The sequence below is a fragment of the Amblyomma mixtum genome, chromosome 8, assembly GCF_055824585.1.
Source record: "Amblyomma mixtum isolate Tamu chromosome 8, ASM5582458v1, whole genome shotgun sequence".
NCBI classification, from domain to species: domain Eukaryota; kingdom Metazoa; phylum Arthropoda; class Arachnida; order Ixodida; family Ixodidae; genus Amblyomma; species Amblyomma mixtum.
This window is the reverse complement of record NC_143019.1, coordinates 99,522,537-99,549,982: the sequence shown is the minus strand read 5'-3', so window position 1 is coordinate 99,549,982 and position 27,446 is coordinate 99,522,537. Positions and strand designations below refer to the sequence as shown.

The 27,446-nt window shown below is 46.8% G+C and overlaps 3 non-coding genes and 2 pseudogenes across 3 annotated transcripts; all 5 read left to right on the top strand.

Moving 5' to 3' along the window:
- The first annotated feature begins 2,257 nt into the window (after positions 1–2,257).
- TRNAT-UGU (transfer RNA threonine (anticodon UGU)) lies at positions 2,258–2,329 on the top strand. The gene has a single exon. It is a non-coding gene; the product is annotated as a tRNA-Thr (tRNA).
- A 68-nt stretch (positions 2,330–2,397) lies between these two features.
- Positions 2,398–2,469, top strand: TRNAT-UGU (transfer RNA threonine (anticodon UGU)). Its single transcript has one exon. It is a non-coding gene; the product is annotated as a tRNA-Thr (tRNA).
- Positions 2,470–12,731: 10,262 nt separating this feature from the next.
- On the top strand, positions 12,732–12,803 carry TRNAT-UGU (transfer RNA threonine (anticodon UGU)). Its single transcript has one exon. It is a non-coding gene; the product is annotated as a tRNA-Thr (tRNA).
- A 2,214-nt stretch (positions 12,804–15,017) lies between these two features.
- On the top strand, positions 15,018–16,335 carry LOC149333689 (uncharacterized; annotated as a pseudogene).
- Positions 16,336–26,201: 9,866 nt separating this feature from the next.
- Positions 26,202–27,251, top strand: LOC149333688 (uncharacterized; annotated as a pseudogene).
- Positions 27,252–27,446: the final 195 nt, after the last annotated feature.

Here is a 27,446-nt window from a genome sequence, read left to right as displayed (position 1 = left end):
CAACAATCATGCCAATGGAAAACTTCAAATTCACCTCGCCTCAAGAAAGCTTGTCAGGTGAAACCAAACCTCAAAACAATGCTGATTTGTTTTTTCGACGTGAGAGGAGTCGTCCATTGAGAATTTGTTCCGCAGGGTCAGACAGTTAGCCAGGCTTTCTATTTGGATGTTTTGAAAAGATTGGGCAGCAGTGTGCGGTGGAAGCGGCCAGATTTTTGGCGGTCGGGTGACTGGTTTTTCCATCATTGCAATGCCCCTGCTCACACCACCCTGTCTCTACGACAATTTTGGACCAAAAATGGCATGACCCCTATTCCTCAACCCTCATACTCTCCCGACCTTGCCCCGTGCTACTTTCTTTGTTTCCTAGAATGAAAAAATAGGTGAATGGAAAGCGTTTCGCTGATGTTGCTGAGGTGAAGAAAAAAACGACGGAGGCACTGTGAAGCATCACAAAAGATGAATTTAAACCATGTTTTGAAAAATTGAATGAAAGATTCGACAAGCGTATCATTGAAAGTGGGGAATACTTTGAAGGAGATTGAAGGTCTGTGCTTAAAATGTGAAGAAATAAGTTCAAACAAAAATAAGTCCGGTTTCTTCTGGGTACCCCCTCGTACACTGAAGAACTGTGTTTAAGAATTATTGAAAACGATTCAATTCATGGTTTCCGAGTGCAGGCAGCGGAAGTGAAGTTGCTTGCATACGCAGACGACGTCGCTGTGTTTTGTTCCGATCAGAGGAGTATAACTCATACTGTCGACGTTGCAAAAAGCTTTAGAGCAGTTACTGGAAGCTTGAACTGGCGGAAGTGTCTTGGATTCTGGCATGTAGATTGGCCATCAACCCCAGAAACTTTCGCCAATGTCTCATGGGTGACAGCACCCGTTAATTACCTGGGCGTTCCGCTGGAATTTTATCAAGATTCTGAGCCTTATTGGCGAGAGCAAGTGCACGAAACGCGAGAGAAGGCAGCAACATGGAAAAGCGCCCATTTGTCTATATTTTCGAGAGCTACAGTTTGCAATCGTTTTCTGATAAGGAAGCTGTGGTATGTAATGCAAGTGTTGCACTGTTCTCGGTTGAATGTGCAAAAGCTTCATCGTGTGTTCGCAGTTTTTATTTGGGCCTCAAGTGGGGAGAGGTGTAGTCGGACGAATCTCTTCCGGAGCGTCAAAGCAGGCGGACTTGGACTCGGGCATTTGTTTTTGCGCCAAGTGGTAAGTATGTGATTTTTTTTCCGGGATATTAAAGATCCCTTTCTTCGCACCATGTGCCAAGTAAGGCTCGGGTACGCTTTGCCGGAGTGCGTTGTCTCAACACAACAAATGACTGGACGAACTTCAGGGTTTTTCAGAGAGATTTTCCTCAGTGTTCGATTTCTCACCGCCCGTTTTTCATTAGAATTTTTAAGCAATGTTAAGAGGAAAACGTTGTACAAGAGGCTATGTGAAACTGTTTTCGCAGAACCTATGTACAGAGCCTTATACACTGGAGGCCCAGGCAGCGATGTCCTTAAACGAGTTAAAAATATGCACTTGCCGTCAGGGATAAAAACTTTTTTTTTCAAGCTGCACACAGGCACTTTGAGTGTCAAATCATTTCAACAGGCTAAGAGGCTTTTTCTTCCATGGGGATCACTTTGTCTAATATGCAAGCAACCAGAAACCATAGATCACGTTTTTCTTCATTGTTGGGAGGGAGTTTATTTCTGGGACGTCGTGCAAATGACCTTAAAGAAAGAATTACCGCTTCACCCTCAAGGAATCAGGTTTCTGCCTACAGAGAACGAAGGTGGCTTACCAAAAGATCTTATCATGCTTTTGGGCCTTCATAGTATATGGCGCTCTCGAACGGCGGGGTACCACTGTGACCCGGACGCGAGGCCGGCTCGAATGCATTTCCGGGAAAACATCCACAAGTTTTGTGAGATACTGCAAACAAGATCATGTGTTCCTGAGTGGTTGTCAAAGTTAGAGCCTTTGACGCATCTCAGAGAATTTTAACCTGACAACGCCTAACCGAAGTGGGTTTTAGGCTACTATTGTGCCAGATTTTGTGATTATTTTCGGTGAATGTTCTTTGTTTGACCTCTGTCGAAGTCCGGCAATAAAGAAAAAAAAATAGCTCAGTGGTAGAGCGCTGGTCTCGTAAACCAGCGGTCGTGAGTTCGAACCTCACTGGCGGCTTCCCTTTTGTTTTGGCCCAGAGGAAGATAGTAACTTTGTGTCACAGAGTTAATCGACCCTGAACAACGGCCGCTATAGCTCAGTGGTAGAGCGCTGGTCTTGTAAACCAGCGGTCGTGAGTTCGAACCTCACTGGCGGCTTCCCTTTTGTTTTGGCCCAGAGGAAGATAGTAACTTTGTGTCAATGAGTTAATCGACCCTGAACAACGGCCGCTATAGCTCAGAGGTAGAGCGCTGGTCTTGTAAACCAGCGGTCGTGAGTTCGAACCTCACTGGCGGCTTCCCTTTTGTTTTGGCCCAGAGGAAGATAGTAACTTTGTGTCACAAAGTTAATCGACCCTGAACAACGGCCGCTATAGCTCAGTGGTAGAGTCATTCTGCTTCCGGCCACGCCAGTGAACGGACGCAGGATGCAGGGCTCCGCTGGAGCGTCTACAGCGGCCATGTATGGCCGCGGAAACAAGGTTTTTGCATCTGACGAGGAATACCAAGTTATCCTGCCTAGTCTACCAACCGGGCTAGTTGTTTTGAATTCTGTCTTCTTGCACGCTGACATACAGGCCCGCCCATACAGGGTGGAAGACTTTCGTGACGCGTTGGCCGGTCTGTCTTTGTTCCCAGACGTTATCGCTCTGGGGGCGTATCGAATGAGCCATGTATGGGCGGTGACGTTCAAAGATGCGGCTGGTGTGAAGAAGATCCTGAGTGCGGGCGAACTCAAGGTTAAAAAGCGCCGGTGCCTTGCTATCGACCCGGCCAACCAAGAAGTAGGTATGAAAGTGCACTGGCTTCTGCATGGAGTAGCAGATGAAGACGTTAGGCTCGCTTTTGCTCCGTATAGTAAAGTGACCGATGTAACGAAAGAGCGGTAGCGTGTTCAAGGTGTGGCCGACAAAGGCTCGACGACACGGTTGGTGTCTCTCAAGCTGAAGCCAGGGATGACGCTTGACGACCTTCCGCACCAAGTGTCAATCGCTGGCGAGTTAGCTCTGGTGGTTGTATCCGGGCGACCACCTCTCTGCCTCCGGTGCCATTCTACTGGCCACATCCGACGGGACTGAAAAGTACCGCGTTGCGGGGCTTGTCGTCGCTATGGGCACGAAGAAAGCGAGTTCACGCGCACTTACGCCAGCGCCAAAGGGCCCGTGAGCAAAGAGGATGCGTCCCATCTGCTGATGGACGAAGCCGAATCAGAATAGGCTGCAAAGGAAGCCACTACTGACACGCAAAACACGTCTGTGGTGTACCCGGCCGCATCTTCCCAGCCAAAGACGACACCTGAACATGATGCTTCAGCCAAGACCCAACAGGCAGCTACCGATGCAAAGCAAGCGGGCATGACAAAAAAGGATGCTGGGCCACCAGATGATAAGTCAGCACAGGTGTCGCAAGAGCAACGCGACGCCATGGAATTCAACGAAGAAGGAGTTGGTGGTCTGGCAGGAAAGCGCCCGCGAGACGAAGCAAGCAGTGCAACAGAGACGACCGGAAACAGCGCCGACGAGGAACCACCATCAAAAGCGGTATCGACCAGACGGCCGAGTTACAAGCCGCGCCCTAACATACCGGCCGACACAAGATCGGCCGAGAAGTCGCCGCCGTAGGCATTGAAGACCTGTGAAACTAGAATGGTGAGCTTTCGAGGGGCTGAGTGGACTTTGTGCGGACAGAGCCGAGCTAGTTACTTTGCTACTGTGTGTCGGTATCGCAATGGGAGCAGTCATCCAAACCCAGTTTGCCCCTATTTAAGTATGCCAGCAGGGGCGACATCATACGATTCGGTCTTTAAACTAAATCATGGATTCTAACATCAAAACAGCGCTACGCATTGCCACTTTAAACGTAAGAGGGTTGGGAGCAAAAAAGAGACAATACCAGCTTAATAGGCTGCTTTTAGAAAAAGAACTAGACATAGTAGCCGTGAAAGAGACTAAAGTCGAAAGCATGGAACAAACGGATCGTATGGTGGCTCCCTTCCTATCGCGTTACCATGTTTGTGTCAGCCATGCTGTTGCAACATCGGGAGGGTGTGTTCTTTTTATTCGAAATGATTTAGCAGTTTCCGCTGAATCTGTTGTTGCTTGTGAAAGTGGCCGTTTCCTGGTTGTAGATTTTTCCTTTTTGCTATCCAACTGGAGAGCAGTGTGTGCGTATGCACCGAACGTTGAAACTGATCGTGTAGGCTTTTTTGATAGCCTTGTGCAGTACATTTCATGTGACAAGAGTAGAATACTATTCGTAGACTTCAACTGTGTCTGTCGTACTGCTGACCGCGTTAAAAATCCGCCTTTTAGGGACAAGAGTGCCTCCTGGCTCAACCAGATAGTACAAGAATGCAATTTAGAAGATGTGGGAGCAGCTCTCATAGATGGTACGCGGCCACTGTTTACGCATTTTCAGAATGAAAGTCATGCCAGAATTGACAGAATATATGTTTCAGTCGAGTTTTTGCCGCTCTGTACGAAGTATGAGGTCATACCCGTTCAATTTAGTGACTATTGCCTAGTCATTGTAATGATAGGAACAAAGCCGAAAAAACAAAGATTCAATTGGAATCTATGGAAGTTCAACGAAAAGCTTCTCGAAGATGAAGAATTCATTAAATACGTTGATAAGGAAATAAAAAATGTTATTGAAGCTAATTCGGCAAATGCTGCAGCCGAGTGGGACGAACTCAAGCAGCGTGTAAAGATGAAAGCAATTGAAAGAAGCTGCATAAATAGGTGTAATCAAAACATGAAAAAAAAAAACAACTTCACGAGCGACTTGAATTTCTCTCGAGTAGTGAAAGTGGTTTGGTTTGGTTTGGTTTATGGGGTTTAACGTCCCAAAGCGACTAAGGCTATGAGAGACGCCGTAGTGTAGGGCTCCGGAAATTTCGACCACCTGGGGTTCTTTAACGTGCACTGACATCGCACAGTACACGGGCCTCGAATTTCTCCTCCAAAGAAATTCAGCCGCCGCGGCCGGGGTCGAACCCGCGTCTTTCGGGCCAGCAGCCGAGCACCATAGCCACTGAGCCACCACGGCTTTTTTTTTTTTTTTTTTTTTTTTTCTTTATTGCCTGGCTTTGACACAGAAAATTTCACAACACAAACAATCAACAAAAGACAATAAACGCTATATACATATGACTCGTGGTCAGCCAGCATGCATCTGGCTTCGTCAAATTAAAACTCACGCAATGTACAGAGCGGCTCTAGTCTTGAGAGCCACTCCGGAGGCTCCGCAGCGGCTTTCTGAATGGCGAGAAACATGTCCATGCTTTCGCGGAAATAAATTCTAGCAGGTCTTGCGTCTCTGTCACAATGGTAGCCCGCCATTCTGGAGCGCCATATACAGTGGAGGCCTGTAAGCATTATTAAGTCAAAAGGCACCCCATCCTCATTTTCAACACATAAGTACCGGATGCCATACGGGTCTAGTGGAAATTCTTTCTTTAAGGTTCGCTGCAAAACATCCCAAAAATAAACCCCTTCCCAACAGTGCAAAAATACATGGTCTATTGTTTCCGGCTTTCTGCAAATTAAACAGTTGGATCCCCAAGGTAAAAATAATTCCTTTCCTTCTAAAAATTTTTTAACCGGTAAGGTTCCGGTGTGGAGCTTAAAAAAGAAGGTTTTTGTTCCTGATGGCACCTGCATGTTTTTAAATCTCTTTAAAACATCTTTGCCTTGGCCTCCACTGTACAAGGCCCTGTACAAGGGCACCGGGAAAACTACATCGCACAAAGCACGGTACAGTTTCTTTCGATTCACAGTCGACAGAAAGTCATTTGAAAACCGCGCGGAAAGAAACCTTACACTGGCTACGATTTCCCGGTAAAAACCGGTGACTCTACTGTAAACATCAGCAGTTCCGACGATGTACTCTGGAAGCAGATGCCGCAGCCTAACTTGGCATACGGTACGCAAAAACGGGTCTCTTGTGTCCCGAAGAAACAAAAAACGATTGACCAGCTGTCTCAAAAACAAATGGCCCAGTCCCAGCCCGCCGTCTTGAACCCGTCGGAACAGGTTGGTCCGGCTGCAGCGCTCCCATTCAGACGACCAGATAAAGATGGCGAAAATTCGGTGTAGCTTTTGAATACTTAACCGTGAACAGTGCAGCACCTGCATGACGTACCAGAGCCTGCTGATAAAGAACAAGTTGCAAACAGTGGCTCTGGCGAAAATGGACAAGGTCGTTCCTTTCCACTTATCCGCTCTCTCCCGTATCTCTTTAATCTGTGCTGTCCAATGCTGTTCACTGTCACGGTAAGCAGCGAGTGGAACGCCCAAGTATTTATCTGGCGTCGTCGTCCAAGGCACGCTGGCAAACCGCTCAGGCGTAGATGCCCACCTTCCGTGCCAAAGCCCGAGGCACTTCGACCAGTTAACGCCGCTTCCAGTAGCTTGGCTGAAATCTCGTACACATTGAACGGCCTCGCTTATGCCACCCTCGTCAACGGAAAACACAGCAATGTCGTCAGCATACGCCAAGAGCTTTACTTCAGCTGCTTGTAAAGTGAATCCGTTAATACTCCTGCTGTTCAGTATCTTTAAACAAAGGGTCTCCACATAAATACAAAATAAAAGGGGGCTGAGGGGACAGCCCTGGCGCACCGAACGCTGCACGCTAATGGGGGCCCCCAGACTCTTGTTAACGATCAATCTCGTCGTGCAGTTCCGGTATGCCAGGGCCACACCCTCGCGGATAACAGAACCAACATTAACATGGCCTAATACTGAAAACAAAAGTTCATGGGCAACGCAGTCAAAAGCCTTTTCTAAGTCGATCTGGAGAATAGCCACCTGACCGTTAGTGTCATCACAGGTTTCTAGGACACTGCGCGCAACGTGAATATTAGTAAAAATAGACCGCCCTTTAATCCCGCAGGTCTGATGCGGACCAACTAATAAATGAATCACGGTCTGCAACCTTCGTGCCAAAACTTTCATGTAAATTTTGTACTCCACGTTAGTGAGTGCTATGGGTCGGTATGCTGTTACCATTCGTAATCTGTCTATGTCGTCCGTCTTGGGAATCAGCACTGTATGGGACGACCCATAGGACGGAGGCAGTGCTTTTACTTTATAGGCTTCATTAAAGATTACCTGCAAGACCGGGGAAATTACATTTTTAAATTCTTTGTAGAATGCCGCGCTGAACCCGTCCGGTCCAGGCGACTTACCAGGGTTTAAACTGTCTATTGCTTGCTCAACTTCCCCTTGACTTATCTTCTGCTCTAATCTGTCTTTTGTTTCGTCATCCAGACGCGGCATCTCGGCTAGAAACGCCTCCTTAAATGTGATAACATCTACCGGATGCGCTGCGAAGAGCGCCTGGTAATGCTGGAAAAAGGCTGCTTTGATGTGATCGATGTCCGTTTTTGAAACACCTCCCCATTCTATTTCGTTAATGTGATTTCTTTCGGCGCGGGCTTTTTCTAAACCGAGCGCTCGTTTCGTTGGCGTTTCCCCTGCAGCCATATCTTCTGCCCTTGCCCTCACCAGCGCTCCCCGATAACGTTCTTCTTCAATAAGCTGTAACTTTTGTTTGGTTTTTCTTATGTCTTCTATCCATTTACCAGGCGCTCGGCATTCTTGTTTTATCATCTTCTGAAGCAGTGCCTTTAGCTCCATTTCCTCTTTTTTTTCTTCATGACGTATACAGGTGGCTCTTTCTATTGCTTTTAATTTTAAAGTTTCTTTAGTGAGCTCCCACTGCTGCCAAATCCTCATGTTACTACTTGGTTCTATTTTTGCTATTTCTTCCCTTACAGCTCGGTTATAAAATTCGTCCTGGAGTAGCTTGTCATTTAACTTCCACATTTCCCATGAAAAACCATTCCCCTTCTTAATGAACCCTATGCAGCATTGAACCAAACAGTGGTCAGAAAATGAAACCGGCAGAACTACATAACTATTGCATTTAGGGACAGTTTCCGCGGATGCATAAATTCGGTCTAGCCGTGCGTGACTTGTGCCCTCGAATCGTGTGTACCTTACAGCACGCGTTCCTTCAAGACACTCTGCTACATCCTCGAGGTTGCAGTTCACAATCATTCGTAACAACACTTCGGTGCTTTTATCCCTGAAACCTCGGACGCTTGTCTTGTCGCGCGCACTTAGAACACAGTTGTAATCGCCCATAACAATGAGCTGCCTGTCCGTGCGAAGCCGTTCTTCGACGCTTTCAAAAAACGCGGCTCGGCCATCAACCACATTAGGTGCATACAGACAAACAATGCGCCAGTCGATGTTACAGAGCGAAAAATCGATGGACACGTATCGACCCGACAAACACGAATGATGCCCGTGTACCTCTAGCCCCGGCAACTTCTTGACAAACAGAACACAACCAGCCGATGTGCCCACCGCATGGCTGACAACGGCAAAATATCTAGACGTGAAACGTCGCACCATGCTCCCGGTCTCTTCCTCACCATCGACTTTAGTTTCCTGCACTGCTAATATATCAATATCTTGCTCCGTTATAAGTCGGTACATCTGGCTTTGTTTTCTTTTGCCTGCCAGGCCTCTGACATTTAAGGTGGCGACTTTGAACGGAGTTGCGGAAGCCATTTCAACTTAAGAAGAAGGGACCGAAAGCATGGTGCTTACCTCCCGCGCCCAGCATATCGCTAGACGATGCCGTCGCCGCCGGTGTCATCCGGCGCGAGCACATGGACCTGGTCAGGCGGCGCCTTGCCGCCGCCACGCCTGTCATCCGGAACCTTCGGGCGCGGTCGCAGACTGGGTCGTCGTGCTTGCGGCGTCTTTGTCGGCGGTTCCTCCACGCTGGACTCTGCTGCCTTCTCCCCGTCGGCCTTGGTCTCGGTGTGCGGACGCTTCGCAGGGGTGGTCACGCCGGTGTTCACGCGGGCGTCTGCCTTCTCGTCGCGGTTCTCGCTGGCCGCCGTTGTTTCCGCTTCCACGTGCTCTGGGGGGCTCGGGTTATCTTTGGGCGTCTCCAGAGGCGTCAAAGGTTGGTCACAGATGGGAGACCCGCTCTCCTTTGCGCCAGCCGCGTCGGTGTTGCTGGTCGAAACCGCAGGCTCAACCCCCGCCGTTTTGCTCGTGTCGTCGATGCCGCTGGCTGCTTCCTCCGCCTCGACAACGTCCATGAGCTCTGCGGAGTCGCTCGCCGCTACACGCCCGGTAGCCGACGCGTAGGTGCGCACGCAGTCGGCCTCGGAGTGACCGTAGCGTCGGCACTTCGAGCACCTGGGCACCTTGCAATCACGGCGCACGTGCCCCGCGCCGCCACACCGCAGACACTGCATCGGCCGCCCGGGCACCACCACGAGAGCCAACTCGCCAGCAACTCGAACCTGGTGGGGCAGGTCGTCTACCTTAATGCCTGGCTTCATCTTTAGGAGCACGGTCCTCGTGGTGGACCCCTTCTCCTTCATGCCAGCGACGCGCCAACGCTCCCGGGTGACCTCGGTCACGTTGCCGAACGCCGCGAATGCCGTACGGATGTCCTCGTCGGCGACGCCGTGAAGCATCCAGTGCAGTCGCAGCTTGACCTGGTGGTCCTCTGGGTCAAAAACGATACAGCGGCGTCCCTTGACTTCCAGCTCCTTCATGGCGGCCAGTTTCTTTGCGGCGTCGGCGCTGCTGTAGGTCACAGCCCACACGTGGTTTATCTGGTACGCTCCCAACGCCACGACGTCGGGGAGCGCACCAACGTTGGCTAGGGCGTCCCTGAAGTCTTCGACCCTGTAGGGTCTCACACGCACGTCCCCGTGCAGAAAAACCGTGTTTAACACAACACGTCCGGTGGGCAGGGTAGGCAGAACGATCTCGTAATCCTTATCTGCGTCGCTGGCGAACCTGTTTCCGCGGCCGGCAACGGCCGCTATCGCCGCTCCGTGGGAGCCCATGATTCTGCGTCCGTCACGCTCGGTGGCTGGAAGTAGAATGACTGAGCCACCACGGCGGCTAGTAGTGAAAGTGGTCAGCCACGAAGACATATGAACGAAATAAGAGCTGTGAAAAACTGCTTACAACAGATCGACAAAGATGAGTATAAAGCGGCAGTGATAAGAGCTCGAGCTCAAAAGCTATGGGCGGGGGAAACGCCCACGAAACGCGCCCTCTCTGACGAAAAAAGATATGCTTCTCAAAAAGAAATCAAACATACGATATCAGGATGGGGTGACTACAGACAGCAGAACCATACAGCAAGCATTTGTTGAATATTTTAGTGAGTTGTTAGGACAGGAAAGAAACGTTGAAGGAGAGTTTGAAGCTGACTTTTTACCGCTTATGCCAACCCTTGATGAGGAGACAAAAGCACGACTTGAAGAACCGATTACAGTCAGCGAGATTGAAAGCGCCATTGCAGGCTTACAGTCCGGAAAAGCACCTGGACCGGACGGGTTAACTGCAGGTTTTTACAAAGCCTTTAGAGCATCGGTGGCCCTTCTTTTACATTGTGTAATATCAGAGGTGTATGATAAGCAAAGAGTGCCGCTGTCCTTTGGCACTTCGCACATTACTCTAATTCCTAAAACTGACGATCCTGAACAACGCCTGTTGGTGGGGTCTTATCGCCCAATTAGCCTCACCAACGTAGACTACAAAATATTCACCAAGGTACTAGTAAACAGACTGCAGAAAGTGATTACTCTTTTGATAGGCCCGCACCAAACTTGTGGCATCAAAGGCCGCACGATAAATACTAACATTCATGTTGCCCGCAGTGTTCTGGAGTGTTGCGATGCTTTTGAAGGTCGTGTTGCTATGCTGCAACTCGATCTAGCAAAGGCTTTTGATCGAGTGTCGCACGCAGTTTTGTTTTGCGTCCTTGAGCACACCAATGTGGGCCGAGTGATACTGGATGGCGTTAAAATGTCATACGCATCTTGTACGACGCGTGTCATCGTAAATGGCAATCTTACCGAGAGCGTGAATGTGCACTCATCGGTGAGACAAGGTTGCCCGCTATCACCGCTGCTATTTGGGCTGTACCTTGAACCGATGTGTTTAGCTCCGCTTCAAAGTGATAGGGTGGTTGGTTTTAAGCTTCAGGACGCTCATGTTAAGGTCCTAGCCTATGCGGATGACATCGCTGTTTTCTTTTCAGATAAAGATAGTACACGTGAAGTTGTTACTATTGTAGGGAAATACTGCAAACAGACTGGGTGCCAAATTAACTGGGAAAAAAGTTCAGGCTTTTGGCACGGGCACTGGGACAACAGGCCGGAATACTTCGCTCTGATGAAGTGGTCGCTATTGCCTACAAAGTACCTCGGTGTACCGCTGTGCTGTTACCGAGACACTCAGCGGTACTGGACAGAAGAAACAAATCCAGTACGTGAAAAAGCGGAAGGATGGCAGGGCAGAGATTTATCTATGTTTTCGCGAGCTACAGTATCTGTAACGTTTATCTAGTTTCCAAAATATGGTGTATCATGAATGCTTTGTCTGTGCCACGTGTCAATATCCAGAAAGTTCATCGTGTTTTTGCTGTTTTTATTTGGACTTCTACTTGGGAAAGAATGAGCCGCACAAATTTGTTTCGACCTCTCAGAAGCGGAGGCTTGGGTCTCGTTTCTCTATCTTCGAGACCAGCAGGACCCGTTTTTGCGAACTGTTTTGCAAGTGAGGATGCGTAAATGTTACCCCAGTTCATTGTATCATCCTGCACAGAAGCAGGTACAGCAATCACTGGCTACCTACGCGAGACGGTATGTGCGTTTAGAATGTTGAGTGTCCGATTTTCGATGGAATATCTTTCTTCCGTTTCAAGACGTCAACTACATGCAGACCTCCTTGATATCATGTTACCTGTGCCTGTGTACCGTTCTATGTACTATGGAGGTCCTGGAAGCGACGTTTTAAAAAGAGTAAGGCGGATGCCAGTTGAAGCAGCGCCGAAATCCTTTTTCTTCAAATTACATACTGGGAGACTTCCAGTGAAAACTTGGCTTGAGAAAAAAGGAATATTTGTCCCGTGGACAACGAATTGTCTTCTGTGCAAGAAACCAGAGGCAATTGAATATGTTTTCATAGACTGTTGGGACCCAATATTTCATTGGAATGTTCTTCAAAGAACGATAAAAAAAGAACTCCCAATAGATCCCTATGGCATCCGATTTCTAACTGTCGACAACAAAGAAGTACCGTATGATATGATAATGCTCCTTGCCCTCCATAGTTTATGGAAGACCAGAATGCAGGTACGGCACGCAGACGTCAATACACGTCCCGTCCGAGAAAACTTAATTGAGACCGTGGCGTATATCAGAGATGTATACCGAGCCCAACCTAATCCACCGGATTGGCTGAATGTACTTGACGATTTGGTTACTATGAAGCAATTTTAAACCACACGTGTCGGCCAAAGGACTGGCGGCACTTTTATCAGTTTTCTTTATGATCTGTATTGTTGTTGTGAGCCTGGCAATAAAGAAAAAAAAAGCTCAGTGGTAGAGCGCTGGTCTTGTAAACCAGCGGTCGTGAGTTCGAACCTCACTGGCGGCTTCCCTTTTGTTTTGGCCCAGAGGAAGATAGTAACTTTGTGTCACACAGTTAATCGACCCTGAACAACGGCCGCTGTAGCTCAGTGGTAGAGCGCTGGTCTTGTAAACCAGCGGTCGTGAGTTCGAACCTCACTGGCGGCTTCGCTTTTGTTTTGGCCCAGAGGAAGATAGTAACTTTGCGTCATACAGTGCCGCGGTTTTCAACACCGGCGGCGTACCTCAGATTGTCGAGGTAAGCTTCGTGCGGTCCTTGTGTCCTAGCGTAAATATGGCAGCAAACTTTACAAAATCCCTCCGTGTAGCAACATTGAATGTTCGGGGCTTGGCAAGTAGGCGAAGGCAGTGCCAGGTTAGTAGGCTACTTATCGAAAACGAGCTGGACATCGTTGCTGTCCAAGAAACGAAGGTCAGCAGCGAGGACCAAACGGACCGCATGGTGCAGCCCTTTAGAACTCATTTCAATGTTTGTATAGCTCATGCGGTTCGAACATCGGCGGGATGCGCGCTCTTTGTACGTAACAGTATTGGGATTTTGGAGGAACAAGTCATTGTTTGCGAAAGTGGCCGTTTTGTTATCCTGGATTTTTCATTCTGTGATTTATCGTGGCGTGTTGTGTGTCTTTATGCGCCTAACAAAGAAACCGACCGAAGAATTTTTTTTTGAAAACCTCGAGCAGTATTTGAAAACAGAGCGACATGTTATATTTTTGGGAGACTTCAATTGTGTTTGCAGGCCAGAGGACCGAGCTAAAGTCCGTACTCTAAAGGATCAAAGTGTGCAGGTTCTGGATGAGCTCGTAGAGGAGTACGACTTAATTGATGTTGGCTGCATGTTATCACCCGGCAGTCAGGCACAGTTTACTCATTTCCAGGGTGAAAGCCATGCCAGGCTCGATCGCATATACATATCGGTGCATCTGGCGCCGCTCTGCGAAAACTACGAAGTCATTCCAGTATCCTTCTCTGACCACTGAATGGTTTCCTTCACCTTAGGATCAAAATTAAAGGAGGTGAGATTTAATTGGGATTTATGGAAATTTAATGCCAAACTTCTGAACGACAACAGCTTCGTTTGCGAGGTAAATAATTTACTGAAGTCATTGCATGTGTCTGGAGCCGAAAGCTGGTTGGAAAGGTGGGAAGGTTTCAAAAATGACGTAAAAATGAAAGCTATTGAGAGAGCAAGCATACAAAGACGCGAAGAAAAACAAAGAAAAGGAATTGCACAGCCAGTTGAAACTATTGCTGAACATAGAATCTGCGCAGCCTGGTTTATGCATGAACCAGATAAAGGAAGTTAAAAGAAAGCTAGAGCAGGCCAATGAAGATAAGTACCGAGGGGCCGTTGTGCGGGCACGCACTGAGCGATTATGGATGGGTGAGGTGCCCACTAAGCGGTCACTGAGCGATGAAAAGAGCTATGCCTCGAAAAAAGAAACACCAAAAATAATGTACAGAAATGAAGAAACCACTGATCCAGAGAAGATAAAACACGCCTTTTTTGAGCAATATCAAGCTTTGCTAGGACAGGAGGAAGTGAAGAAGGACGGCTTTGAACGTGACTTTTTGCGATTAATGCCCAAATTAGATGAGAGTGAGAAGGAAAGACTTGAAGCTCCAATCAGTATAACAGAAATAGAGAAAGCAATTGACCAGTTAAATGCCGGGAAGTCCCCTGGGCCCGACGGCCTGGGTGCAGCTTTCTACAAAGCCTTTAAAGATGAACTAAGTCAGGTCCTGCATAGAGTAATCGAAGAAGCCTATGAAACAAAACAATTGCCGCCATCTTTCAAAGCTGCCCACGTTGTATTGATTCCGAAGTACGAGGACTCAGCAAGGCTGCTTTTGGTTGGGTCTTATCGGCCGATAAGCCTCACCAATGTAGATTACAAAATCCTTATGAAAGTTTTAGCGAGAAGGACACAGAGCGTCATTAAACACCTAGTGGGACCCCACCAAACTTGTGGAATACAAGGACGAAGTATTACGACCAAAATACATGTGGCGAGAAGTGTTTTGGAGTGTTGCGATACTTTTGTTGGACGAGTTGCTATGATGCAGCTCGACCTAGCAAAAGCTTTTGATCGAGTGTGCCATGAAGTGCTTTTTAATCTCCTAGAATTTGTGAACATAGGAAGTGTTATTACAGAGGGAGTCAAAATGGATTACTCTGATTGTGCAGTGCGAATTATTATAAATAAGAATCTCACCGAAAGAGTGCCAGTGAAATCGTCTGTGAGGCAGGGCTGTCCATTATCCCCGTTGCTTTTTGCTTTATACCTAGAGCCGTTATGCTTGAGCATGATACAGAACGAAAGGATACGCGGTTTCGCGGTGGAAGCAACGGAGGTAAAAATGCTTGCGTACGCAGATGATGTCGCTATTTTTTGTAGAGACAAAGAAAGCGTCCAAGAAACTGTTAGAGTGGCGGCTGATTTCTGCGCTAAAACGGGATGCCGTGTTAACTGGGAGAAATCATCGGGATTCTGGCACGGGGAGTGGGATCAAAAGCCTGAAGTGTTTGCCAATGTGCGATGGACAGCGCTGCCCTCAAAGTACTTGGGTGTACCACTTGACCAATACAATGACACTGAGGAATATTGGAATAGGGAAATAGAGAATCTCAGAAGGAAAACGCAAGCATGGAATGGCCGGAACCTATCTATGTTCACACGAGCAACTGTTTGCAACCTTTTCTTGGTTGCAAAAGTGTGGTATGTCTGGCAGGTATTGATCATGTCGCGCGTAACCATACAAAAAATACATCGAATCTTTGCTGTTTTCGTGTGGGAAAGCACATGGGAACGTACGAGTCGGACAAATCTGTTTCTTTCGGTTCGAAAAGGAGGAGTGGGGCTTGTGCATTTGTTTATCAGACAGATTGTGTCGGGTTTTATTTTTCTGCGAGACCAGAATGATCCCTTTTTTGTGTACGTTTGTGCAAGTGCGCCTGCGCAATGCTTTGCCTGAGTTTTTGGTGTCCTGTTCTGATCAAAGAACGACAGCCGTAAGAGGATTTTGGCGCGAAGTTGTCACGGCTTTTAACATGCTGAAAGTGCGCTTTTCTTTAGATTATTTAAGTTATGTGTTGAGAAAGAAACTGTATAAAGATTTGTTGGATGTCATGCTGCCTGCACCTGTGTATCGACAGCTTGGTTGCGGAGGCCCAGGGCAAGATGTTCTGAAAAGGGTGAAATGTATGCCAGTAAATCCTAACGTGAAAAGTTTTTTCTTCAAACTCCATACTAACACTCTGCCAGTTAAAACCTGGCTAGAACAAAAGGGCATTTTTGTGCCATGGACGGTTAACTGTATGCTCTGCAAGAAGCCTGAGACAGTCGAGCATGTGTTTATAGAATGTTGGGATCCGGTATTCCATTGGGACATTCTACAAAGAACAATAAAGAAAGACCTGCCAATCACGCCGTATGGAATCCGGTTCTTAGCGGTAGAAGATGACCGAGATGTTCCTTATGATCTCATCATGCTACTGGGCCTCCACAGCATATGGAAAACCAGGATGTCAGTGAGAAATGCCGATGTAAACATTCGACCTGTAAGAGAAAATTTCATTGAAAGTGTTGTGCGTGTGCGGGAATGTTACCGAGCCCAATCGGAGCTACCCGAATGGCTTGGCGTGCTGGATGAACTTGAAGCCCTCAAGAAGTTTTAAACAACCACGCTGACCATAGGCCGGTTCACGTGTTTTAGCGCTTTGTTTGTGTGTTTGTTTGTTATCGTTGTCAAAACAGGCAATACAGAAAAAAAAATCCCGGGCAAAAAAACAAAAAAAAGCTATAGCTCAGTGGTGGAGCGCTGGTCTTGTAAACCAGCAGTCGTGAGTTCGAACCTCACTGGCGGCTTCCCTTTTGTTTTGGCCCAGAAGAAGATAGTAACTTTGTGTCACAGAGTTAATCGACCCTGAACAACGGCCGCTATAGCTCAGTGGATTCCAATTCCGGACGCCGAGGCGAACGGACGTGTGTGTGTGCCCACCTGTTTTTGAAGCAAGTCGTTTCCAGGTTTCTGTTTGTGCGAGACCAAAGCGATGGATTTCTGCGGACAGTCATTCAAACGAGACTGCGTGATCATTTGCCGGTTTTTGTTGTGTCATCTCCTCTGGCCAACGGGCCAAGTGTGCGCGGATTTTTACGGGAGGTTGTTTTGTCTTTCCGCTTTCTTCAGGCACGTTTTTCAGCAGAGTACCTGAGCAACGTCACCCGGAAGAAACTGTACAGAGATATGGTTGATGTGTGTATGCCAGTGCCATTGTATCGTTCAGTATATCCACATGGAGGGGGTAAAGATGTTTTGAAAAGGGTAAAGCGGATGCCGGTTAGGCCATCTGTAAAAAGCTTCTTTTTTCAAGTACACACTGCGACGCTTCCGGTTAAGCCGTGGCTCGAGCAAAAAGGCATCTTCGTCCCGTGGACTGTAAACTGTTTGCACTGTAGAAGACCGGAGACCATCGACCACATTTTTCTTGAGTGTTCGAACGCGGTTTTCCTATGGGACATTCTGCAACGCACCATAAAAAAGGACTTGCCAGTCACGCCGTACGGCATCCGCTTTCTCCTACCGCTAATGGAGGAGGGGTGCCCTATGACATGATTGTGACCCTGTGCTTCCATAGCATATGGCGCACTAGGATGGCTGTGCATCATGCCGATCTGAACCCAAGACCCGCCAGAGAGTACTTTATTGAAAGTGTTGCTTTCATACGTGAAGTCTGTAAAGCAAGCAGTGACCAGCCAGACTGGTGCCGCTGTTCGACGCTCTTGTCAATTTGAAGCGCTTTTAAACACCGGCGCATGCCAAAGAACGGCAAGTGCCTTTTAAATTGTTCCATTTGTGTATGTATTGTTGCTGGCCGCAGAACAGGCAATAAAGAAAAAAAAACGGACGTGTGTGTCATGGGCTTCGTAGGAGCGGCTTCAGCGGCCCAGCAGGGCCGCGGTAACAGGATTTCTGGCTCCGATGACCGGGATTATCAAGTACTTTTGCCTCAGCTACCTACAGGGCGAGTTGTTTTAAATACTCTTTTTTTGCATGCCGATGTGCGTGAAAGGCCATATCGTGTGGAAGACTTCCGTGACACCCTGGCTAGCCTAGGCCTGCTGTCTGAAGTTAGCGGCCTGGGGGCGTATCAGATGAGTCATGTATGGGCTGTAACCTTCAAAAACGGAGACGGCGTGCAAAAGCTTTTGGCTTTGAAGGAATTGATTGTGAAGGAAAGGCGGTGCGTTGTGATAGACCCTAACAACCAAGCTTTGCGTATCAAGCTTAACTGGATGCTTCACAACGTACTGGACGACGACATACGTGTGGCGCTCTTGCCGTACGGAAGAGTGACGGACGTCTCCCGGGAACGGTGGCGTGCTCAAGGTGTGCAAGACAAAGCGTCCTCGACGCGCTTGGTGGCCTTAAATTTGAAGACGGGCGTGACGGTGGACGACTTGCCACATCAGATCCGTGTTGCAGGTGAACTGGCGCTTGTGGTGCTGCCCGGCAGGGCCCCGCTATGCTTGCGCTGTCGCAATACCGGCCACATTCGACGTGACTGCCGCGTGCCACGCTGCGCACTATGCCACCGATACGGCCACGGAGAACAGCAGTGCGAGAAGACGTATGCCTCTGTTACGCAGAAAGCTACGAGGGAATTAGACGTCAACGACCTGTTGATGGATGAAGCCGAAGTTGAGGAATCTTTGCAAAGAGCAGAGGAGAAGAGTGGCGAGGACGCGAAGTCTCCAGAACAGAAGTCCGGAGATGACCACAAGGCCAAGGCCAGTGATTCTGCGTCTCCCACTACTTCTAAACCGGAGCACGCTACGTCGAACGCGTCTACGGGTGCAAGCTCTCTAAGCTCGCACGGCGGAACAATTCCAACAGACGATGCTGAGGCAATGGACGCGAGCGAGGAAGGCACAAGTGTGGTGGTGAAGAGAACTCATGATGAGTTAGCTGCCCAGGATGGACAACCAAACGAGCCGAATAACGATGAACCCCCGCCAAAGACGCCAGGGGTGCGACGGGCGACGCTACGCCCGAAACCGAACATCCCGCCGGATAGAAGTTCGGCGGTAACGCCCACTTAGCGGACAAGCTTGGTGCCGTCGAAGGTGCCGGACTTCTTCTGATTGGAAATGGAAGAAACAACGGAAACTTCTAGCAACACATTCGAGGTACGGTTGAAGATTTCACTGGACTTGGTTATACTGTGTCATTTTGTAATTTTTCACCTTAGAATTGATAGAACAGTGCCAGTAATGTTTGTAATGATACCATTCGTATCTTTCTGCTTGATTTACTTGATTCAAAATGGCGAATAACTTAAATTCTTCCCTACGCATAGCGACAATTAATGTCAGAGGCTTGGCTGCAAGACGACGGCAATACCAGCTTAGCCGCCTTTGCATGGAAAACGAGCTAGACCTAATTGCGGTACAAGAAACAAAGGTGGAAGAACAAGAGCAGACTGATCGCATGGTGTCACCTTTCACAACGTGTTATAATGTCTGTGTATGCCATGCCGTAGGAAGATCTACCGGCTGTGCTGTATTGATACGCAAAAGTGTGGGGATTATTGAGGAAATGATTACTGTGTCTGAAAATGGACGCCTCATCGTCTTGGACTTTTCGTTGACGGGAAAAAGTGGCGTCTGGTTTGTGTCTATGCCCCCAACAATGTCAATGAGAGATGTATTTTCTTTGAGCAACTTAATCAGTATCTGTCTTGTGAAAGAAATGTTATTCTGCTGGGAGACTTTAATTGTGTATGCTTTTCGGAGGATAGATCGAAAGTGGCCTACGTATATGATCGAAGCGCCGACTTACTTAGGTCCTTGGTGGACGACTATAACTTGGAGGATGTAGGTCACACAATAACAAGCGGCGGGCGGCCACAATTCACTCACGCCCAGCAAGGGAGTCAAGCAAGGCTTGGCATAGTTTACGTGTCCCTAGCTCTAATCCCCCCTGCAATAGCTACAATGTTATACCTGTTTCATTCTCTCATCACAGCCTCGTAAGTTTCGTCATTGGCAATAAGCAAAAGCAGCCACGATTTAACTGGCACCTGTGGAAGTTGAACGCTAAATTGCTCAATGATGAACCCTTTGTTGAAAGAGTTGAAGGAAAACTAGGGCGGCTAGTGAATGATGAGCCCGAAATTTACTCGGCTGCCTGGGAACAATTTAAAAATGAAGTAAAAATGGCTGCGATTGAAAGAGCAAGCGTCAAGCGTCGAAATGAGATGAAGAATGAGAAAGCTCTGCAGCGCCAGCTAGAATACTTGTTAAACGCTGTAAGTTTGGAGCCTGAAAAAGTGGCAGACGAAATAAGAATAACCAAAAGTGAACTTGAGGTGATAGACAATGAAAGATATAAGGCAGCTATGATTTGTGCACGAGGCGAACGATTATGGCTTGGGGAAGCACCGAATAAACGCACTCTTACTGACCAGAAAAGGTATGCATAAAAAAAAATGAAATCAAACAGATCCGCTATAAGAACGAGGTGACGGGTGAGCAGGAAAAGATAGAGCAGGCGTTCGTGGAATATTATCGCGAGTTGTTTAGCAACGTCACTCGTGTCAGCGACACTTTCATCACGGAATTCATGACTGGTATGCCAAAGATAGCAGATGACGTCAGAGACAGTCTTGAGGAAGAGATAAGTGTCCGCGAAATCGAGGCCGCAATCGGCGAACTGCCGGCAGGAAAGTCCCCTGGACCAGATGGCTTAGGAGCCACATTTTACAAAGCGTTCGCCCATCAACTAGCATTGGCAGCGACAGGGGACACGCTGACAGCTCCGGCTAAGGCAATTTTGTGACTTTTTACAGTTGTCATCGGCAGCGCTTGACCTGCGCGTAGCACCGTGTGGCCTGCTGCAGTCGGCGAAGCCATATCAGAGGACCATCGATTACGAAGCGGAATGACCTTATCATAGCCGTGGTGAAGCCTGCCGGGAGCCACGCCCACCTGCAACACGGACTATAAAGAAGACACGGCACACATCTGCGGGCATTTTGGCAGCGACAGGGGACACGCTGACAGCTCCGGCTAAGGCAATTTTGTGACTTTTTACAGTTGTCATCGGCAGCGCTTGACCTGCGCGTAGCACCGTGTGGCCTGCTGCAGTCGGCGAAGCCATATCAGAGGACCATCGATTACGAAGCGGAATGACCTTATCATAGCCGTGGTGAAGCCTGCCGGGAGCCACGCCCACCTGCAACACGGACTATAAAGAAGACACGGCACGCATCTGCGGGCATTTTGGCAGCGACAGGGGACACGCTGACAGCTCCGGCTAAGGCAATTTTGTGACTTTTTACAGGTCAGTCTTCTTTTTCTTGTACCGATTGCGCGGTTTTTTTTTTTTAGTTTGTGTGTTCTCTGTTGCTGCCAGAAACTTGTGCTGTAAACATGGGTGATGATTTGATATGCTTGACATGTTCAACAGAAATAGACAAGGATGAATCCTACCTGAAGTGTAATGAGTGCAATTATGTCTATCACTTGGGGAAATGCACTGGTATCGCCGAAGCTCAGTTTAACGGCATGAGGGAAACGACAAAAAAGGCATGGCGATGCCAAACGTGCCGAGTAGGGCGATCACGAGGTGCATCGAAGAAAGCTAGTTCCTCAGAGGCTGCAGATGAGACTAACGAAATGTCCCACATTAGTCTAGCTCTTGTGGACATACAGGAAAAACTTGCAACCCTTCTGAGCCTGAAGAGCACCGTCGAAAACATCGAACAAGCTGTGCAATTAATGTCTGACAAGTACGACCAGATTCTCGTGGACACAGCACGTCATGAAACAGAAATCAAGGAAATTAAGGCTAGGGTTGAAAAACTTGAACAGCAGGACACAGTGGGAGTGCAAACTATGCAAGAACAGTTAAATGACCTTGAATGGAGGAACCGTAAGCAAAACCTAGAGATTCACGGAGTCGCAGAGAGTGAGCAGGAAAATCTGCTTGACAAAATCAACGCTCTCGCTGAGACAATTGATGTTCCAGAGTTAGCCAAGCATGAAGTTGTAGCCATTCACCGCCTTCCGGCAAAGCCCGGTAGGGTTCCTGGCATTATACTCCGCTTCGCCAGACAAGACACACGAGAAGAATGGTTTGAGAAGAGGCGCGCCTTAAGCACCCACCCATCACAGGTTTACATACAAGAGAACTTGACAAAGCACTCACGGGAACTACTTTTTGAAGCGAAGAAATGGGCCAAAGAGCACGACTTCCAGTATGTGTGGCACAGAAATGCTAGGATTTTTCTACGGCGCAGAGACGGAGAGCGTGCATGGCGCATCCAGGCTTTGAACGAACTGAACAAAGTTGCAAGAAGTGGCCCTCGATAGTTCCACGTTTGTGCTTTTATTTTGTTTCCCTCAGATTCTGCCATGGATACACAATATGTTTCTCTGAATAACTTTGACACTTCTGTAGGCAAAGACTTTCACTCGTCCTTTAAAATATTTCATGCTAACATGCAATCTGCTCGAAATAAAAGCACGCCACTAGAGGTTCTGCTCAGTCAAATTAAGACCCAGTTTAATATACTCATGTTGACAGAAACATGGTATCGGCACGAAGATGAGGCACTTTGTACGGCGGAATATCAGGCATGTAATCTCAACCAAAGTTACGGCAGAGGAGGCGGTGTTTCCATGCTGATAAGGAAGGAGATAAAATACGAATTGCTGACAGCTTTCACGGAATCAACAACAGATTTTGAGGTATTGTCTTTACGTTGCAACAAGATGGTTCTTGTTGTGGTATATAGACCCCCCGAAGGAAACTTGCCAGTTTTCTTCGATTTTCTTGAGTCCCTTTTTTCTTACGTTAATGACTGCGAACTTGGCCTTGTTTGCGGGGGAGATTTCAACCTAAACATGCTTGAAACAACTTCAGGTCGTATCAAAGAATTTAAGCTGTTGCTTGAAGCACAAAATATAAGAAACACCATTTACCTTGCAACACGAATTACATCCAGCACATCAACACTGCTTGACTTATTCTTAACTAATTACACAGCCAATAAAACTAAATCAGGTGTCCTTGTATGCGATCTCAGTGATCATCTTCCTATTTTTATATGTGTGAAGCCTCTAGAAAAGGGAAAAAAAGTAAATCGCGTAGTTACCTACCAGCAAATTTTACCAGCGCAATTAGACCAATTTCGGGATGAATTAAATAAGGAGGACTGGTCACACGTTCTAGAATCAGATGATCCTAATGTTTCCTTCTGCTTATTCACAGATAGGTTCAATGAGCTTTACAGAAAACATTTTCCTTTCCGAACTATTAGTGTGTCTAGGAAGATCAGGAAACCTTGGATAAACGATCACCTATGGTGTAAAATTAGAGTTAAGAATGACTTGTTCTATAGGTTTATACAGACCCGAGATATGGCTAAGCTGAAAGAATTTAAACAATATAGAAATTGTCTTAATAAAGAAATCAAGAAAGCTAAAAGTGCCTATTTTTGAAAACTATTTTAATGCAGTCAAGCATGACTGCAAGTCTACTTGGCGAAAACTCAATGATGTTCTTGGCCGTTCATCAATTTCGGGCTCGGTTAGCGAGCTAAAGATAAATGGCGCGACGGTATCTGGCCATGCCTTAGCGGATGCATTCAACGACCACTTTGCCAATTTACCTGTACCAGCATTACCTAATCATGATCATGCAAAGTCCCTCAATAAAGAATATCCTAGTAGTATTTTCCTGAATCCTGTCACCCCCAATGAAGTGTACTTAACAATGATGCAACTAAAAAATTCAACCAGTTGTGATGTCCATGACGTGAAAATCAAGCCTGTAAAGTATGTCCTCGATGTTATATCACCTATCCTGTCATACATTTTTAACTTGTGCATAAGCTCTGGAGTCTTTCCTAATGACATGCAAATAGCAAAAGTACGAGCTATACACAAGAAAGGTGATCGTAACAATCTTAATAACTATCGCCCAGTTTCTATTCTTCCCGTGTTTTCTAAAGGGTTAGAAAAACTTATTCTAATACGCTTTGAAACGTTTTTTGAAAAAATGAATAGCATAACTGATTCCCAGTACGGTTTTCGGAAGTTTCGATCTACCCAACTTGCCTTGCTTGACCAGAAAGAATACATTTTAACCAATATAGATAGTAAAAGGTATGTAGTAGGCATATTTCTGGATTTTACCAAGGCATTTGACTACCTCAACCGAAATCTCCTCCTCGAAAAATTAAAACATTACGGTGTTCGCGGTCTACCATTTGAGCTAATTAAATCATACCTCTCAAATCGCGTACAATATGTTGAGCTAAATGGTTATTCTTCAAGCGTGACTTGTACTAAATCAGGAGTCCCGCAAGGAAGTATCTTGGGGCCATTTTTATTTAATATATACTTAAATGACATTGTGAACGTGGATATGCAGACTAAGTTCGTCATCTATGCCGATGACACTAGCATTTTTTGTGCTTCCGATAAATGTACAGAATTGTTTAGCACTGCAAATTCCGTGTTAGCTAAAGTAAGTGATTGGGCAAAACACAATGGACTAATAATTAATAGCTCGAAATCAAAAGCGATCGTTTTCCGCGCGAAATCAAGACTAGTTCCGTCTGAGTTAAGACTTAAGTTAAATGGTTCGGAGATAGATGTTGTCGACGAATTTAAAACACTAGGGGTTATTTTTACAGAAACGATGTCCTGGAACAGGCACACAGAATATATAGCCTCAAAAATCGCCAGTGTAGTTGGGATTCTCCACAGAAACAAATATTTTCTACCGAAAAATGTCATGATGCTTCTATACAACTCTCTTTTTCTGTCTTACTTAAATTACTGCATACTCGTGTGGGGAACGACCACAATGACCGGTATCCAGAAACTTAGCAGACTACAGAGTAAGGCAGTTAGAATCATTACACACTCTGCACATGATTCTAATGTACAGCCATTATTCCACAAGCTGGGCCTATTACACATTAAAGAGATGTACAAGTACAACCTATGTCTCGCATTAATTCGAGAAAGGAGGCAAAATAGCAAAATCCTAACAAAATTAGCACAACTAGCCGTTAAAAGTTCGTCAGGTCACTTCACAAGAAAACCAGAATACTGGAAAGTTGGCTCCTGCAGAACAAATTACGCTGCACAAACCCTAAAACACCGCATTCCTTCGGTCTTAAACTCCTATTTGTCTGAAGATGTAGACATTTTAGCGCTGAATTCTACGCAGCTTAAGAATATTTTTCTTCAATAAAACGCAAACTGTATGTAACCGCTATTAATATTGTATAATTCATAGAGATGTTCTGTTGTTAGTCCTGAAATCTGATGTATCACTTTTTCGGTAACCATGTTCAAATTCCATGTTCAATTAACCATGTTCAATGTACCTTCCTGAGATTTTTTTTTCAGTATCATGTTTTGTTGCCATGTATTGTTACAATAGGCATTTCTTCATTTAGTCGTGTCAAAACGACTGTTCTTCTGATATGCTTTTTGTTGCTAAATGTTTCTGTCAAGTGCCACCTGTCGTTTTCATATAGGGGGGCGGGGACCAGTCAAGCTGCGGTTGCAGCTTTTAGCCCCGTCTCCCTCCATCTTTTTTTTGATGGAAAATAAAGTTTATCTTATCTTATATGTGTTGCATCGCGTTATCAATGAGGCGTATAAAAGAAGGCGGGTGCCACCGTCCTTCAGAGCTGCTCATATCGTCTTGATTCCTAAGACGGATGATCGTGACAAGCTGCTGTCAGTAGGTTCATACAGACCTATCAGCCTTACGAACGCCGATTACAAAGTGTGTATGAAAGTGCTCGCGGAGCGGGTGCAAGGTGTGATCAAGCACTTAGTTGGGCCGCATCAAACATGCGGCATCAAAGGCAGAACAATCTTCACGAACACTCACGTAGCCAGAAATGTGTTAGAATGCTGCGACGACATGGACGGCCAAGTTGCCATGTTGCAACTCGATTTGGCGAAAGCTTTCGACAGAGTGTCACACGAAGTCCTCTTCTGCATATTGAAGCATGCAAATGTAGGCAGCACAATTTTAGACGGTGTAATGATGACCTATCACGATTGTTGTTCCCAGCTGATAATAAATAAGTCACTAACGGAAAGGGTTCTAGTGCAATCTTCAGTAAGACAAGGATGTCCACTGTCTCCTCTTCTGTTTGCTATATATGTCGAACCCTTTTGTTTAGCAGTGATTCGTCAAACAGCAATACGAGGTTTCAGAATGCATTCTACTTAGGTAAAACTGTTGGCGTACGCTGACGACATAGCCGTATTCTGTCCAGATCGCGAGAGTGTGTTGGAAGTGGTCAACCTCGCTAAGGCTTTCTGTAAGCTGACGGGCTCAGAGATAAACTGGGAAAAAAGTGTTGGTATATGGCACGGTAACTGGGACACCAAGCCAGAAAGGTTTGCTTGTACGACATGGACAGGCACACCTACGACGTATCTTGGTGTGCCATTCGAGCACTATCAGGAACCCGCAAGCTACTGGAGTGATGCAACGGAGAGAATGAAGGAGAGGACGGGAAACTGGCAGGGTCGCGGCCTTTCAATGTTTGCGCGTGCCTCTGCTTGCAATTTGTTCTTGATTGCCAAAGTTTGGTATGTGTTGCAAGTGCTGTGTATGACCCGCGCAAATGTGCAGAAAATGCATCGGGTTTTTGCTGTGTTCATATGGGGCTCAACTTGGGAGAGGGTGAGTCGTACAAACCTTTTCCGCTCAGTCCGCGATGGAGGCCTGGGTCTTTCTCATTTGTTTATTAGGCAGATTGTGTCACGTTTCTTTTTTCTGCGCGACCAAAGCGACAGGTTTTTGCGCACAGTCATACAAGTTCGACTTGCAAAAGCGCTTCCTGAATTTATTGTGACTAGAAGTGATATAAGATGTCGCCGTGTGACTGGTTACTTCCATGAAATTGTTGTTTCCCTCCGCATGTTGCATTCAAGGTTTTCCATGGATTACCTATGCTCTGTTACAAAAAAACAACTGTATGCAGACTTAATTTAAAATCTACTGCCGACACCAATGTACAGGTCTGTTTACTGTGGGGGCCCAGGAAAGGACGTTTTAAAACGGGTTAAAAAAATGCCGGTAAGACCTTCAGTCAAATCATTTTTCTCTAAGCTGCACACGAACACACTACCCGTAAAAGCATGGCTAGATCAGAAAGGGATATTTGTACCCTGGACAATTAACTGCTTACTCTGCAAAAAACCAGAAACTATTGAACACGTATTTATTGACTGTTGGGACCCTATATTCCATTGGGACATACTGCAGCGAACTCTAAAGAAACAACTTCCAATAACGCCATACGGGATCCGGTTTCTCCCAGTCAAGTGTGATGAAGGCATTCCCTTTGATACGTTCATGCTACTGGGCCTCCACAGTCTGTGGCAAACCAGAATGGCAGTCCGCCATGCAGATGTTAATGTTCGGTCTGCACGCGAAAATTTTATTCAGCATATGGTCTACATGAGAGAAGTCTATCAGGCGTTACCCGAACCCCCTGAGTGGATTAATGTATTTGATGGAATGGTGTGTCTGAAGAAATTTTGACTGTATTCCGCCAACCGAAGTCAGGCTGGTGTATTTTGACTGTATATTGAGTGTCATGACACCGGTAATAAAGAAAAAAAAAGCTATAGCTCAGTGGTAGAGCGCAGGTCCCGTAAACCAGCGGTCGTGAGTTCGAACCTCACTGGCGGCTTCCGTTTTGTTTTGGCCCAGAAGAAGATAGTAACTTTGTGTCAC